Source organism: Xenopus tropicalis, chromosome 6, assembly GCF_000004195.4.
Source record: "Xenopus tropicalis strain Nigerian chromosome 6, UCB_Xtro_10.0, whole genome shotgun sequence".
NCBI lineage: Eukaryota > Metazoa > Chordata > Amphibia > Anura > Pipidae > Xenopus > Xenopus tropicalis.
Window position 1 is genome coordinate 46,850,897 of NC_030682.2, and position 13,308 is coordinate 46,864,204.

The 13,308-nt window shown below is 37.1% G+C and overlaps 1 protein-coding gene across 8 annotated transcripts in view; it reads right to left on the reverse strand.

Annotated features, from left to right (window-relative positions):
• thrb (thyroid hormone receptor, beta) overlaps window positions 1–13,308 on the reverse strand; it is a 245,918-nt gene that overhangs the window by 163,627 nt on the left and 68,983 nt on the right. For 2 of the 8 annotated variants that reach the window (XM_031903428.1, XM_031903430.1), the window contains exon 1: window positions 9,413–9,472. The gene's annotated coding sequence lies outside the window, so the exon portion shown is untranslated. 8 annotated transcript variants of the gene reach the window in all.

Below are 13,308 nucleotides of genomic sequence, written 5' to 3' on the forward strand. Positions count from 1 at the left end.
CACACATAATCAGGTAAGGAATAACTTACCGTAATATGTTAAAAGCGCAATTTAAAACAAAAAGTGGCACAGAGTAGTGCAGTAAAGAAGTTTTGTAGTGTGACAGGGGGTGGTTATTGTATAGTCACATATCTGAATGTGAAAGGTATCAGCAGCATTGTGATAAGCAAGCTGTAAATTCTGACCCTGATTGGTCATCTGGTATAAGATAACAACAGCACTGACAGATGCTTCTTGTCAGTCAAGTATTTAAGTTCCGCCTTGAAAGCCCTGACTGACAAGCCTCAAGGGACCGTAAGAGCGTGTCGGAATCTGACAATTAAGGAAAGTAGTCTGAAGGACATATAGGCACATTTTGATGAAGAATACAATTCTTACTAACAATTGTCACTAACCCTGTTACACAAACATAAAACGCCACATAATAAAATTCCTTTTCAGCTGAACATGAAACCCCATTTTTTTTACTAAAACATCCATACCTGTTTATATACATAATCTCAGCTCTCAATCACATTTTGCGTTTCCCACCTCTAAGTCTCAGGCTTCCATTCAGCACTTTCTAGATGTCACCTAACTCCTCACATTACCCCATCTGTGTATCATGGGCATGGGTATCAGGTCCCCCAAATCTGGCACATGAACAAGATTCTGGGGTGATGCAAACCTTGCCTTAATAACAGTGTCTACAACATGGCGCTTGTCTGCTTGTTGAGGTTGTGAATTCCACCACTAAAGGAAACAAGATTTATATCATTTATTTTGTGCCAATTTTAAAGGTAACTGAGAAATAAACACCATGAATCCTCCACAACCAAACTGTAACCTCCAAATGTTGCTGACTACATTCCCAGCACATCCATGCAATTGGTGACTGCCAGAGGATAAGTAAGGAGAAATGGCAGAGAACAAACATCTTTTTGTGTTTCTGAAGTTAAATATTATATCTTTTCTTGATCTTATCTATACCTTTAATGTATAGCTTAGTTATGTTTTAGTAATGTTTTTTCCTTATTTATTCATCACATCATTAGTCTTCATCTTAGATAAACACTGCATCAGTTTTTGCTTTTCTCCTACACGTTTCTTTTATAGCTAACTCAGGTTCCTTACGCTAATGCCAAGTATTTGTCATGTCAGGGTCCTCCTGTTTCTGTAATACTCTAAAGACTGTGTGGGCAGAACTTCCTCTTTATCTTTGAACTTGAGCATGCAACATCTTGCCTGTAGATTCCTAGACTTCTTTGCACTGTCTGGACAATTCCATGAGCAAGCTATGTCAGAAACATAACGGCTCTTTCCAGCTTTTTCCTTCTGTCTCCATGCAGCCAGCTACTTCAAATAAATGTGGGATGGCAGCAAGCATTTGATAAAGGACCTTTATGGGTGGTGATAGAACAAATGGGCAGATCTTTTCATTTAACACATTCTCTGGTAAAGTAATAAGGTCCTGTTACTAGAAAAGCTTAATGTTTTTAAGTCTATAAGTAAGTTTAAGACATCTCATTGCTTAACAAATGGGAAAATGGTAATCACCTAAGAGCAGTGAAAAGTCTTCTTTTTCTCTACAGCAGAAAAAATCCTAGGGTTAAAATCAAGAGACAAACTCATATACCCATATACTTATCCTCCATAAGTCCATTAAGCACTGCTAAACTAGCTAGCAAAACCAGCGATCCAGGTGGACAAAAAATAAAAAGATAATACAGGTATAGGGTCAATCTTCTGGAATGCTTGGGACCTGGAGAGTTCCAGATATTTTGGTACAGGTATGGGACCTTTTATCCAGAATGTTCAGGACCTAGAGTTTTCCAGATAAGGAGTCACTGGATCAACATACTTTAAGGGGCCCATTTACTTACTCACGAACGGGCCGAATGCGTCCGATTGCGGTTTTTTCGTAATGATCGGTATTTTGCGATTTTTTTCGGAAAATTATCGCGACTTTTTCGTTACCAATACGATTTTTGCGGAAAAACGCGAGTTTTTCGTAGCCATTCCGAAAGTTGCGATTTTTTCGTTGCGTTAAAACTTGCGCAAAAAGTTGCGATTTTTTTCGTAGTGTTAAAACTTGCGCAAAACGTTTTAACGCTACGAAAAAAGCGCAACTTTTAGCGCAAGTTTTAACGCTACGAAAAAATCGCAACTTTCGGAATGGCTACGAAAAACTCGTGTTTTTTCGCGCAAATCGTATTGGTAACGAAAAAGTCGCGATAATTTCCGTAAAGTCGTAAAGGCGCCGAAAAAATCGCAAAAAATACAAAAAAATCGCAAAATGTTCGTTTTCCAATCGGAATTTTTCCAATTCGGATTCGAATTCGTGGGTTAGTAAATCAGCCCCTGAGTGTACTAAAAAAATAATTTAAACATGAATTAAACCCAATAGGATTGCTTTGCCACCAATATGGATTAATGCAGCTTAGTAACCATCAAGTACAAGGTACTGATTTATTATTACAGAGAAAAGGGATTTTATTTTTATTTTAAGAAATTTAAAAGGACTGTATGGGAAATGGCCTTCACGTAATTTGGTGCTTTCTGGGTTTCCAGATAACCAATCCCATATACCTGTTTTCTATCATTTGGATCACCATGCCTTAAGTCTAAATATACATTTATCATGCTGTGTAAAAAGTGCAGTTGCCCAGGGCAACCAATCAACAATTAGATTTCAACAGTTAGAAAACAAAAGCAAAGCATCTGATTGGCTGCTATGAGCAATATCAATTGTAATTAGTGATGAGCCGAAAAATTCACAAATCTTTCAAAAGATTCGGAAACGGAGAAAATGCTATTCTTTTGTCACTCGAGCAACAATTTTTGGATGTGTGACAAACTTTTCCGCAGCATATTTTTTCATCCGTTATGCAAAACAATTTGTCAATGGAGAAGCACAGAAATTCGCCACAAATTCATGCCTGGCGAAACATTTCGCCCATCACTAATGGTAATGTTTCACTCAACTTTTTACACAGCATGTTAAATATATCCCTAAGTGTTATTATTACAGAAAAACAGGAAATAATTACAAAAAAATTAAATTATTTACTTAAAATGGACTGGCCTTCCTGTAATTTGGAGCTTTCTGAATATTGGGTTTCTGGACAAGAAATCATATACCTGTACATTTATTGTTTGCTTTCACAACTTATTAGCATTACCATTTAAAATTCAAATAAATATACAGAATTCTACGAATCCACAGGCATCAATGATTGTCTAGCACTGCTTTGTGCTACAAGGAAAAACAATATGGCCCTTAGCAGATTAAAATCCATTTTGACTAGGACCAATGAAACAGTTTTATTAGGCAATTCAGGTTTTATATCTCTGCAGATTTAGTAATATAGGAAAGAAGTAAGGAGTGTGGTTCAAGGAACAAACCCATCGCTAATCAAAAGTCAGTGGTACCAGACATTTCCCTTTGGTGCACTTAACAAAAATATCATATTTCTGCAAAAGACATCAAAACTATAGCACAAAGTGATGATTATTTGGAAAAAAAACAATCCCAAGAATATAATAACTAAGGCAACATGGCCAGCAGTTTAATAAGCAGCTAGGAGAAAAGGCAGTCAAATCACACCACACATAGTGCCCATCTAAGCAAGAAAGTGAGCACAGTAATCACAGATAGCGCTTAGAGTGATTCTACTCCAGGGAACCATAACAAAGCCATGGTACTTGTATAACCCACCACCCATGCATTTCCCATGCAAGAAGAGGAACCGCTAAACACACAGATTATTTAACTGCTGTAATTAGAATGGGGTCTTGGAAAGATACACATTTCGTAGCTGGGTAAAGCCTGGTAATTAGCTTTTCTTTTTCATTATTTTACAACAAATTTTTACTTCACATCCAAGCTTAATGAAAGCAGTAGGAAAAGGGACTCTTCATCATGCAATTCTGTGATATGATTGTCAAACAATAAAATTTAGCCTTAATCTTGATGGCATACATAAACACTAGCTAAAGCTGGGCCATCAGCAGAATCTGACAAATCCTTGTGTTCCCTTTTGAATGGGAAATTATAATCTCCTATTGTACAAATATTTTGGTGGGAGTGTCCTGCCTTCGTCTTTTCCCAAGGATTATTCCAAATTGACCCTTAAAATCTCTAAAAAAAGAAATCCCATACAAGTAAAAAGAAAAAAAAAAAATATTATTTCATAGCTACTAATAGACAAATGTTACCTTGAAATAAATGAAGTATAAGCACTGAGGCACAACTGAATGCAACCATAAAAACTTTAGCCTCAGGCTCATAGGGCTGAATATCAGTTGCTAAAAACATAGCAGCTGTCAGATTGCCAATATTTATTTTTAATCAAAGGTAACAGAGCTACCACTGAGATCTTATTTGTAAGCGGTTTTATGTGCTTCGTCACCGAGAGCTGCACTGTTAGATCTTTTATCTTAATACTTTCCAAATTGAGTCAGTCATTCCTCATCAGAAGCCAACACTGCACCAACTGAGTTAATGATCACTGCCCCGCAGCTTTGCTTTTATAAAGGCATGAAAGGTATAGTAAGATTTCAAAATATGCTTTATTTTAAATCAGATTTTATTACTGTAGAAGGAACAGAAAGTGTTCCTTAAATTAAAAATGAAGAAAAAAACAAACTTGTGTTTAACTTTTCTGTAAGAAGAACTTATAAAGTTTTTATTAAAGTATACCTATCACCCCATATTTATTCCCCTGCTAGAGGTGCAGGCTAATAGAGCCTGCACTCCGGTTGTGGAAAACAATAGGTATTTGGTACACATGCGCATAATGAGCAAATCTGCCTGACATAGAAGTGGTGGATGTGACTCATCCTCTTACTATTGTTTCCACAAACCGGAGTGTGGGCTCTATCAGTCTGCACCTCTAGTGGGGGAAACAATATGGGGGTAATAGGTGGAGGTCATTTAAATTAGCAGAAAAGAAGATGGGGGCTACTGGGACATCTTTGGAGGCACAGATCTTCCCTGCTAAAGGGCTGTGGTTGCTTGGGGCTGGTACAGAAGGCCAGAACATAATATACAACATTTTAGCCTACTTCCTTAGTTACGCTTTAGTTCTCCTTTAAATTTAGTTACATTAAAATTAGTTTCCAGTTTATGGCAATAAATACATTCTTGTTTAATACTATAGTCTACAATAATTATAGCCCTAACTAGGAAGGTATTGTTAAATTAGATTCCCTCTGCATATCTCTGGACCATGGACTCTTCTATTAAAAGTGGATTCTGTTCATTACTGTAAGAAAGTATAACCCTGTACTACACCATAGTATTAATATATAAAAGTTGAGAAAGGATCATTTTATATGGAAACAGTTATATGTCTAAGACTAAACTAAGCCTAAATTTATGGGGAGATCTGGAACTGAATAAAAAAAGATATATTTCTAGAACTGAATAAAAAAAAGATATATTTCTAAACAAATTATATCTAGCCCAAAAATCTGTCCTCACCAGCGCAGCGCATGGTCTTAAATCCTGTACACTTAGGTAGATTATTCAAGAAGACATGTAAATTACCTATCCACAAATGTAGCTCTTAATGCTCTTTTGCAGAGGCCGAGTAGGACTAGCAGGTCTGAAATGATACACTGTAGTTTGAGATCCAGTCATCCGAAACACCATATGCAACACATTTACTGGCTTTTTATGGTAATCTGTGAAAGTCAAAGTACAGCAGGGATCCTTTGATACTGTTGTGTCCCAGTCCTCTGCACTTTTATCCTCAAAACTTTACTGTGCAGCTGCTTCACCTCAGATTCCCTACAAGATCAGATCTGCTTGATGAGCATTGTTGAAATTTACTGTACATTCCAGAATGTCAGATGCTGCCACAGATGAACCAATGTTTATGATATTACTACAGACTATATTGGCAAGACACAGACATATATTATCTAGGTGCTATGAATTGCAGTACAATAAACTCACTTTTTTATAACATTTGCTTCATTGCGACATTGAACAAACATTAATATAGATTATCATTATTCCAATTAATGAGGGGGAGACAGAATTAGTCCCAAAGGTCTGCAAATCCATAATGTAATCTACCAATGAAGAAAGCTAACTAATACTGAACTTTAAACAAAAACAGCTATAATATATAAGTTGAGTACTGATCAATGATAAGATGACAGTCGACAGCAGAAGCTTATAATTCACAAAACCATAAAGTAAACCAACATGCTATTGATATGACTTGTGTATGTATGGGAGCAACCATTTATGGTTCACTATGATATAAATACTAGTGATGCAGAAATCATGCTTAGATGCAATAAGCTTAATGCTTACAATGGATGTTCAATACCAGCTTAAGCCTAATCATATTTCTAATTTGGTTTTCCTTTCTCTTTATGTTCTGTTTAGCTAAACATATTGCATTGTGATATTTTGCAAAGAAACCCTGCATATTTGTGTATACAGGTATGGGATTCATTATGTGAAAAACCCATTAGCCCGAAAGCTGTGAATTACATTAAGTTCATCTCCCATAGAATTCATTTTAATCAAATAATTACAATTTTTAAAAATGATTTCCTTTTTCTCTGTAATAATAAAACAGTACCTTGTACTTGATCCCAACTCAGATATAATTAATCCTTAAAGGTGAAGGAAAGGCTAGTAAAGAGTTAATCTCAAGCTGCAGGCATACCTTCAGTTGTCTCAATAGTGCCCTTAAGTCTCCCCATATTTCTCCCGTTCAGAAGAACTGAAGCCAAACTCTGAGCTGTGTAAAGAAAGTTCCCGTAATGCCTCACTCCTGCACAGACATGCAGACCAAGTGAACATGCTCAGTTAGTAAGACTATGGGGCTGATTTACTAAGACACGAATTCCGACCGAATTGGAAAAATTCCGATTGGAAAACAAACATTTTGCGACTTTTTCGTATTTTTTGCAATTTTTTTGGCGCCTTTACGACTTTTCGGAAATTATCGTGACTTTTTCGTTACCGATACGGTTTGCGCGAAAAAACGCGAGTTTTTCGTAGCCATTCCGAAAGTTGCGATTTTTTCGTGGCGTTAAAACTTGCGCAAAAAGTTGCGATTTTTTTCGTAGTGTTAAAACTTGCGCAAAACATCGCGCCTTTTAAGTTTTAACGCTAAGTAAAAAGCGCAACTTTTCGCGCAAGTTTTAACGCCACGAAAAAATCGCAACTTTCGGAATGGCTACGAAAAACTCGCGTTTTTCCGCAAAAATCGTATTGGTAATGAAAAAGTCGCGATAATTTTCCGAAAAAATCGCAAAATACCGATCATTACGAAAAAAACGCAATTGGACGCATTCGGCCCGTTCGTGAGTAAGTAAATGGGCCCCTATGAGTCAGCTTCCTGCTCATTGGCTCATATCCACATTCCTAAGGTGAGTGAGTTCTTAGCATTCTTGAGGGAGGGGGGAGCAGGAAAGAGCAGAGAACGGAAAGCTGCATGCCTCTGGCACAGGAATTACGGACACAACTAATCTTTTTTCAGAGAAGTCAGTGCAGCTTATGGCTGTATTTACATAGACCTTTCTGATAAAGCTGACTTAGTTTTTACCTTCCTTTCTCCTTTAATGGAGGCAAAACAATGCTATTGGCTTTATTTAATGTATAAATGATTTTTTGGAAGGTTTTAGGTATGGAGATCCAATTTACAGAGAGAGCCCTTATCCAGAAAACTCCAAGTCCTAAGCTTGGACAACAAGTTTTCTGGATAAAGTTAGCCACAACTTCATTTCTATGATGCATCAGACACAACTACCCTTGAGGCGCAACAATGCTGAAATTCTGGGAAGAAATGCTGTATTGTAAACTGAGTAAAAAATGAGTGATTTGCATTCAATAATTGCACTTTGCATACTGTACTGCTTTTGTAAATGACCATTTATGTTTAAGTGGGTCACAAACAGGGCTTATTCCATACAAACAGACACGCTGGCTCCTATGTCAAGGGTCTGGATGAATTCCAGTTGGGCAAAACATGTGAACTATTTCACAGATTCAGGCTATATGCAGCAAAATTCTCTTTTCTGCTATTAAAATCATGTAAGAGGGACAATTTTTAACAGTTTGTGGAATATTCTCTGCATCTACATCTCTGCATCTGCATGTCGCACTGTACCCACAAACAGCGATTTCCCCCTCAAACAAAAAGTAGTGAGCCCTTTTCCTGTGGCCACAGTATTTAGCTGGTCATGATTTATTAATACAGATACAGGTCAGCATTAATAAACTTTGCAATCAATATTATTATTTCCCTAAGTTTCTTTCTACATCTGTAACATTTCAAAAGTTTTTGGCACGATTCAGCAAATTTTTCCCATGTGCAGTGGTTTCCAGCAAGCAAAGAAAACAGAATGAAAAGAGGAGGGAGGAAAAGAAATGCTGCCAGATATGAGAGAAATACAGAAAAGTACAAAAAGAGTGATACTAGGAGGGAGGAGGAAGGGAATATGAGTATGCTAAGCAGAGAAGGAGCAGTGAGAGATTTTGGGGAGCAGACAGGATTAATATATATATATATATATATATAAAGCAAGGGATATATACTTAAGGATAAGTATAGCTACTTACAAAAGTAGAGCTACTTACAAAAGTAGAGCTACTTACAAAAATGGCAACAGTGTGAAACCCCAGCCTTCATTTTAACGCACACTTACTTTCTTTTCTAGTGTAACAGTTGGCAAGTTCAGTAAGCCTTGTTATTGAAGATCTTATTCGGTTGCCTGTCAGTAGTACATAACATGCTAATAAAATGCATGTTCGTGCCAAGTTGCCATGGCTGCTCTCACTTACCCAGGGGTATGACCTGGTCACTATAGGTCCTGCCAAAAGTGCCCCAGCTAGCGAACCTCTCTCAGAATAATTTAAGTCTTTGCTTTAGACATGGTATTGAAAAGTGTTAACTGCTTAATCGACCGTAAATTTATTTAGGTAGGAACATACAGACTGGCTGTGTATTTAAGAGAAAATATATCAAAGAAAATCATTTATAAGCAGTTATAAAAACTATAGATAATTTTTTTGAGAAGTCAGTTTATGTATGATACCTGATGGTAGCACACTAGTGTTAGATGCTTATTAAATCATTTACTGTACCATAATTTAGAACATTTTAAAACCCTGAATTTAAACACTTTTTATTAAGAAATAAAAATTACTACACAATAACAATTATGATACAATGCTTAAACAAAAATAATATGCCAGCTTTAATATGAATTATAAGTACCAAGTAGTTTCTGCTTATGTCTAAATGAATTTTATAGAGGAAAAAAATAACCAATTTCTATTCCTTGCTTAAAAATATTTTTTTCCTGGGGAATGGAAAATACTTTTTTTCCTGAGGAAAGGAAAATACCATGAGAGTATCCAAACTATGATTAAAGTTCTTTTCAGAAGTGGGAAAGAAACTACCTTTCAGCTTGCAAGTCTTGGGTTAAGCTGTGGGCTGTCACAGTCTCCTGGCTGGACACTTTTATCTAGAAAAAAAACATTCCCTTCCATTAAGTTAGGCATTTACTAGTAAAGATATGGATATTTCACTTTATGAAAAGCACTGAGTGCAAAAATGTAATATGCCATTAAGCAGTTTCTTTATCAAAATGACATTGTAAACTCAACAAAAATGAAACTATCAGAGGTAGGAACTGTTGCACTGTTTGTTCATGGTATGTAAATATCAGCCACTTAATAGTAATGATATAAATTCAGTAGCTTAGTGTGGTGAGCTCAATTACATAATTTACGTGGGAGGAAACTTCATTCTAATTATATTATTACAATAATGATGATAAAATGACCTCTAAAACAATAACTCATCATTAAAGATGAACATTTATCTTCATTAAGTATATCACATTTATCTTCATAGGTATGTAATATAGCATTTCTTTTTAAAGTGGTTTCCAATCACTCAATATATATTCCAGGTCAGGGACAGGAATCAATTCACATTCCAGCCACTCAAAAGTGCAAATCCCAGCATTCTCCTAAAAGTTCACTTGGCGTATCCTGCTGGAAGATTCAGCTCTGGACAAATGGAGCTCATATGCATGCATACTTATATTCTAGGTTCCACAAACCAAAGAAATATTTAACATATAGTCACATACCTTCCAACATTTTGAAAATGGAAAGGGGGACAAAAAGAAATGGCAAGCGTAGCACGGTGAACTTATTTTGACCACGCCCATTTTTGCAACCACACCCCCTAAATACCACTACCATTTATTTGACTAAATTTGGCAGGTTATTTAAAGTATGAACACATTTATAAGGGTTTTGGGGTCCTGTTTTATGTGTTATTACAGTTTTGTTAAAAAAGCTGAAATTGCCCTTTAAGCTGCGAGTCTCAGTTCCCCCAAAAGACCTGTTTACCTAATTAGTTACAGTTGTATCTCAGTGCAGGTGGGGCTTTTTACTTTTATGGGCTCTCTGCCAAAACTCCACTTATTTAATTAAATGTGAGAAACAATGTTTCTAATTGCAGGTGATGCTCGTTAAGATTTCTGGGCTCTCTGCCTAAGGCTAATGCCAGACGAGGCATAGGGCGGATATTTTCGGCAAGCGGGGAGCAGGCACATGTAGCCAAAATACGCATAAAAACACGAGACTCTTGCATTTTTATGCGTATTTCCGCAGCATGTGCCTGCACCCGAGCGTATTCCATTCATTCGGCTGCAGGCACAAGTAGGAGGCGTAGGGTGGAATTTTCTTGCCAAAAATATCCGCCCTACCCCTCGTCTGGCATTAGCCTAAAGCTACTTTTTAATTAAATGTGAGAAACAATGTTTCTAACTTCAGCTGAAGTTTGTTAACTTTCTGGGCTCTCTGCCAAAAGCTACTTTTTAATTAAATTTGTATCTTTTTTAGCTTCAGTGCAAGAGACCAAGGGGAAATGAGGGTTTATTCAGTAAGAAACCGGGATTGTGGGTTGAGAGGTCAAAAGAGGGACTGTGAAAATCAGGACATTTGGGAGCTATGTAGTCATTGCTCAGATATCCTCTTATATAATTTTAGCATCTGCTGAATAGCGGACCCCATGACCCCCCTGGACCCCCACAAGTCTGGAGTACTGCAGTTATTCCACTGACTATAGGGGTCATTTACTATTCCCCAGGCAGAAGTGCAAGAGAACCACAGTAAGTGGTGCAAGAGCATGTCCTGTGCGAGTTGCACAGCACTAGGAGAGCAGCCAGCACTGTCCTTACCACCTCCCCTAGGGCATACTTGTCTCCCTTGCCAGGATCTCTTGAATAAAGCACTGATAAGTGCAGGCAACATCCAAGTGAGTATCAAAAGGTATCCGTGCTTTAAGGCAGGGCGCAGAGGCCAGCAGCAATTGTGCTATAGTGGAAAGCAGTGTAAAAAGGGCAAAAACAGGCGCACTATGCACACTGCCCAGGAGGTTGCTCTTACATTGAAGGCTTGTGTAAGATACCCTCTACTCAAAAAACAGATTCCTCCTACAGTTCTCTTCTCAGAAGCCAGAAACCATAGGGGAACATTTCTGATTTTGATGTTCATTTTCCCATCACCCTAAAGCAATATTTTATTCTTGTGTCCTTTTCTAACCCAATTAGATGTCTAAAATCAAGCCCAATCTGCTCTTTTTTTCCATACACACAGTTCTCTATACATGATTGTTCTCACGTGAACAGTAGTGAAAATCAAAGTCACCACGTGATTGTGTGTCTGTAAAGGTATAAATTAAAGATAAATTGCACATTTTATATATGTAATTAAAGATGACTGTATAATTATCTTCCTCTTCCACACTGTTACTGGTTCATCTTGCAATTCAGCCCTGCATAAGTGTTCATATTTTATATTAGGCTACAACACTTGCACACATGCCAGAAACTTGTGCAACTTTGGGGGGCAGTCACTGTAACATTATGCATGGTTTAGCTGTAATTTAGGCATTTACGCATTAGGCAAGTTTCATAAAGCATGTATGCCTCCCCATCTCTAAACAAAGTCCTTCTATAGAGAAAATATCCCCTAAAATGACAGACCACTGTAAAGTGCATATGTATATGGGTAATTAAATTGATTATTTAACATTTACTGCAATTTCTACAAAGCAATACAGTAACCTGATTCACAGCATGCATGGGATTATCAGTTAGCCAAGAGCTGCATACTGTAAGCCTACAATCCTTGCACTGAGGACTACTGTTATTTTTTTACCATCCATAGGTATGATATATTCAGCCACACCAACAACTGGATTAGGTGGGTGGCTAATTAAACCATTTGGTCAATTTGGTTGGCAGAATTTTGCCATTGTACACAGCATATGAAGCCAACTGAGTACAATGCAGAAGAAACATTTACAGTGCAGTGCCCTTTAATGTAGCTATGCATAACATAAAAAGCAGAATAACAGTGAAAAATATTTAGATCTGTACATACTGTGGGAGTAGAGCAAAGCACTTCATTGGCAACATAAGTTGTCGAAAAGTAGGTCAACAGTAAAAGTATGCTGCAGCAATCAGGATATTTTGGCATGTTCCCTTTGAATATGTTTACACAGTGGGATAGCAGGTTATTGACCAACACTGCACATGGATATTGGCTCCTGAGAAAGTGTGCCGTCAGCACGTGAAACGCGTTGAGCTACTGGTCATTGTCCTTATACTTCTGTACATTGTGAGTAGCCTGCACTGTGCACTGTATGTTTTATTAAATGTTTTTACCCTATTTTCGCTTTTTCTTCTATTTTATACATATTGAGGATCGAGTCTTAACTACAACCAATATTTGACCTGGGTTCCTATTTGCATTATTTCAATTATGTCTAGTGAGCTTATATGTTGGACATATTGAGTGGGTGTTGACACACTGCAATATATTTTATCACTGGCACTTTTGGTGTTTTGTTCACTCAGCAACTGTACATTTTGCACTATCTTTTGTTTTGTTTTTATTTTCATGCGCTTCCATCATCACTATTGTGCACGCATTGGCAACATAAGTTGTCGAAAAGTAGGTCAACAGTAAAAGTATGCTGCAGCAATCAGGATATTTTGGCATGTTCCCCTTGAATGTGTTTACACAGTGGGATAGCAGGTTATTGACCAAAACTGCACATGAGAAATGGAACCCACACAAACTTAAAGCACAAAATATTTCTCCATTTGTTCCTTTGTAATGATTGCTTCATATCACTAATATCCTTTTTAAGTAATTACAAATGGGTGCAAAAGGTTAGAAGCAGTACTGCATTAAAAAAAATTAAAACAAAAATAAAGGCCTACAAAGGCTGCACAAACTTTGGGATAGATTTTCATAATCAAACCAAAAAT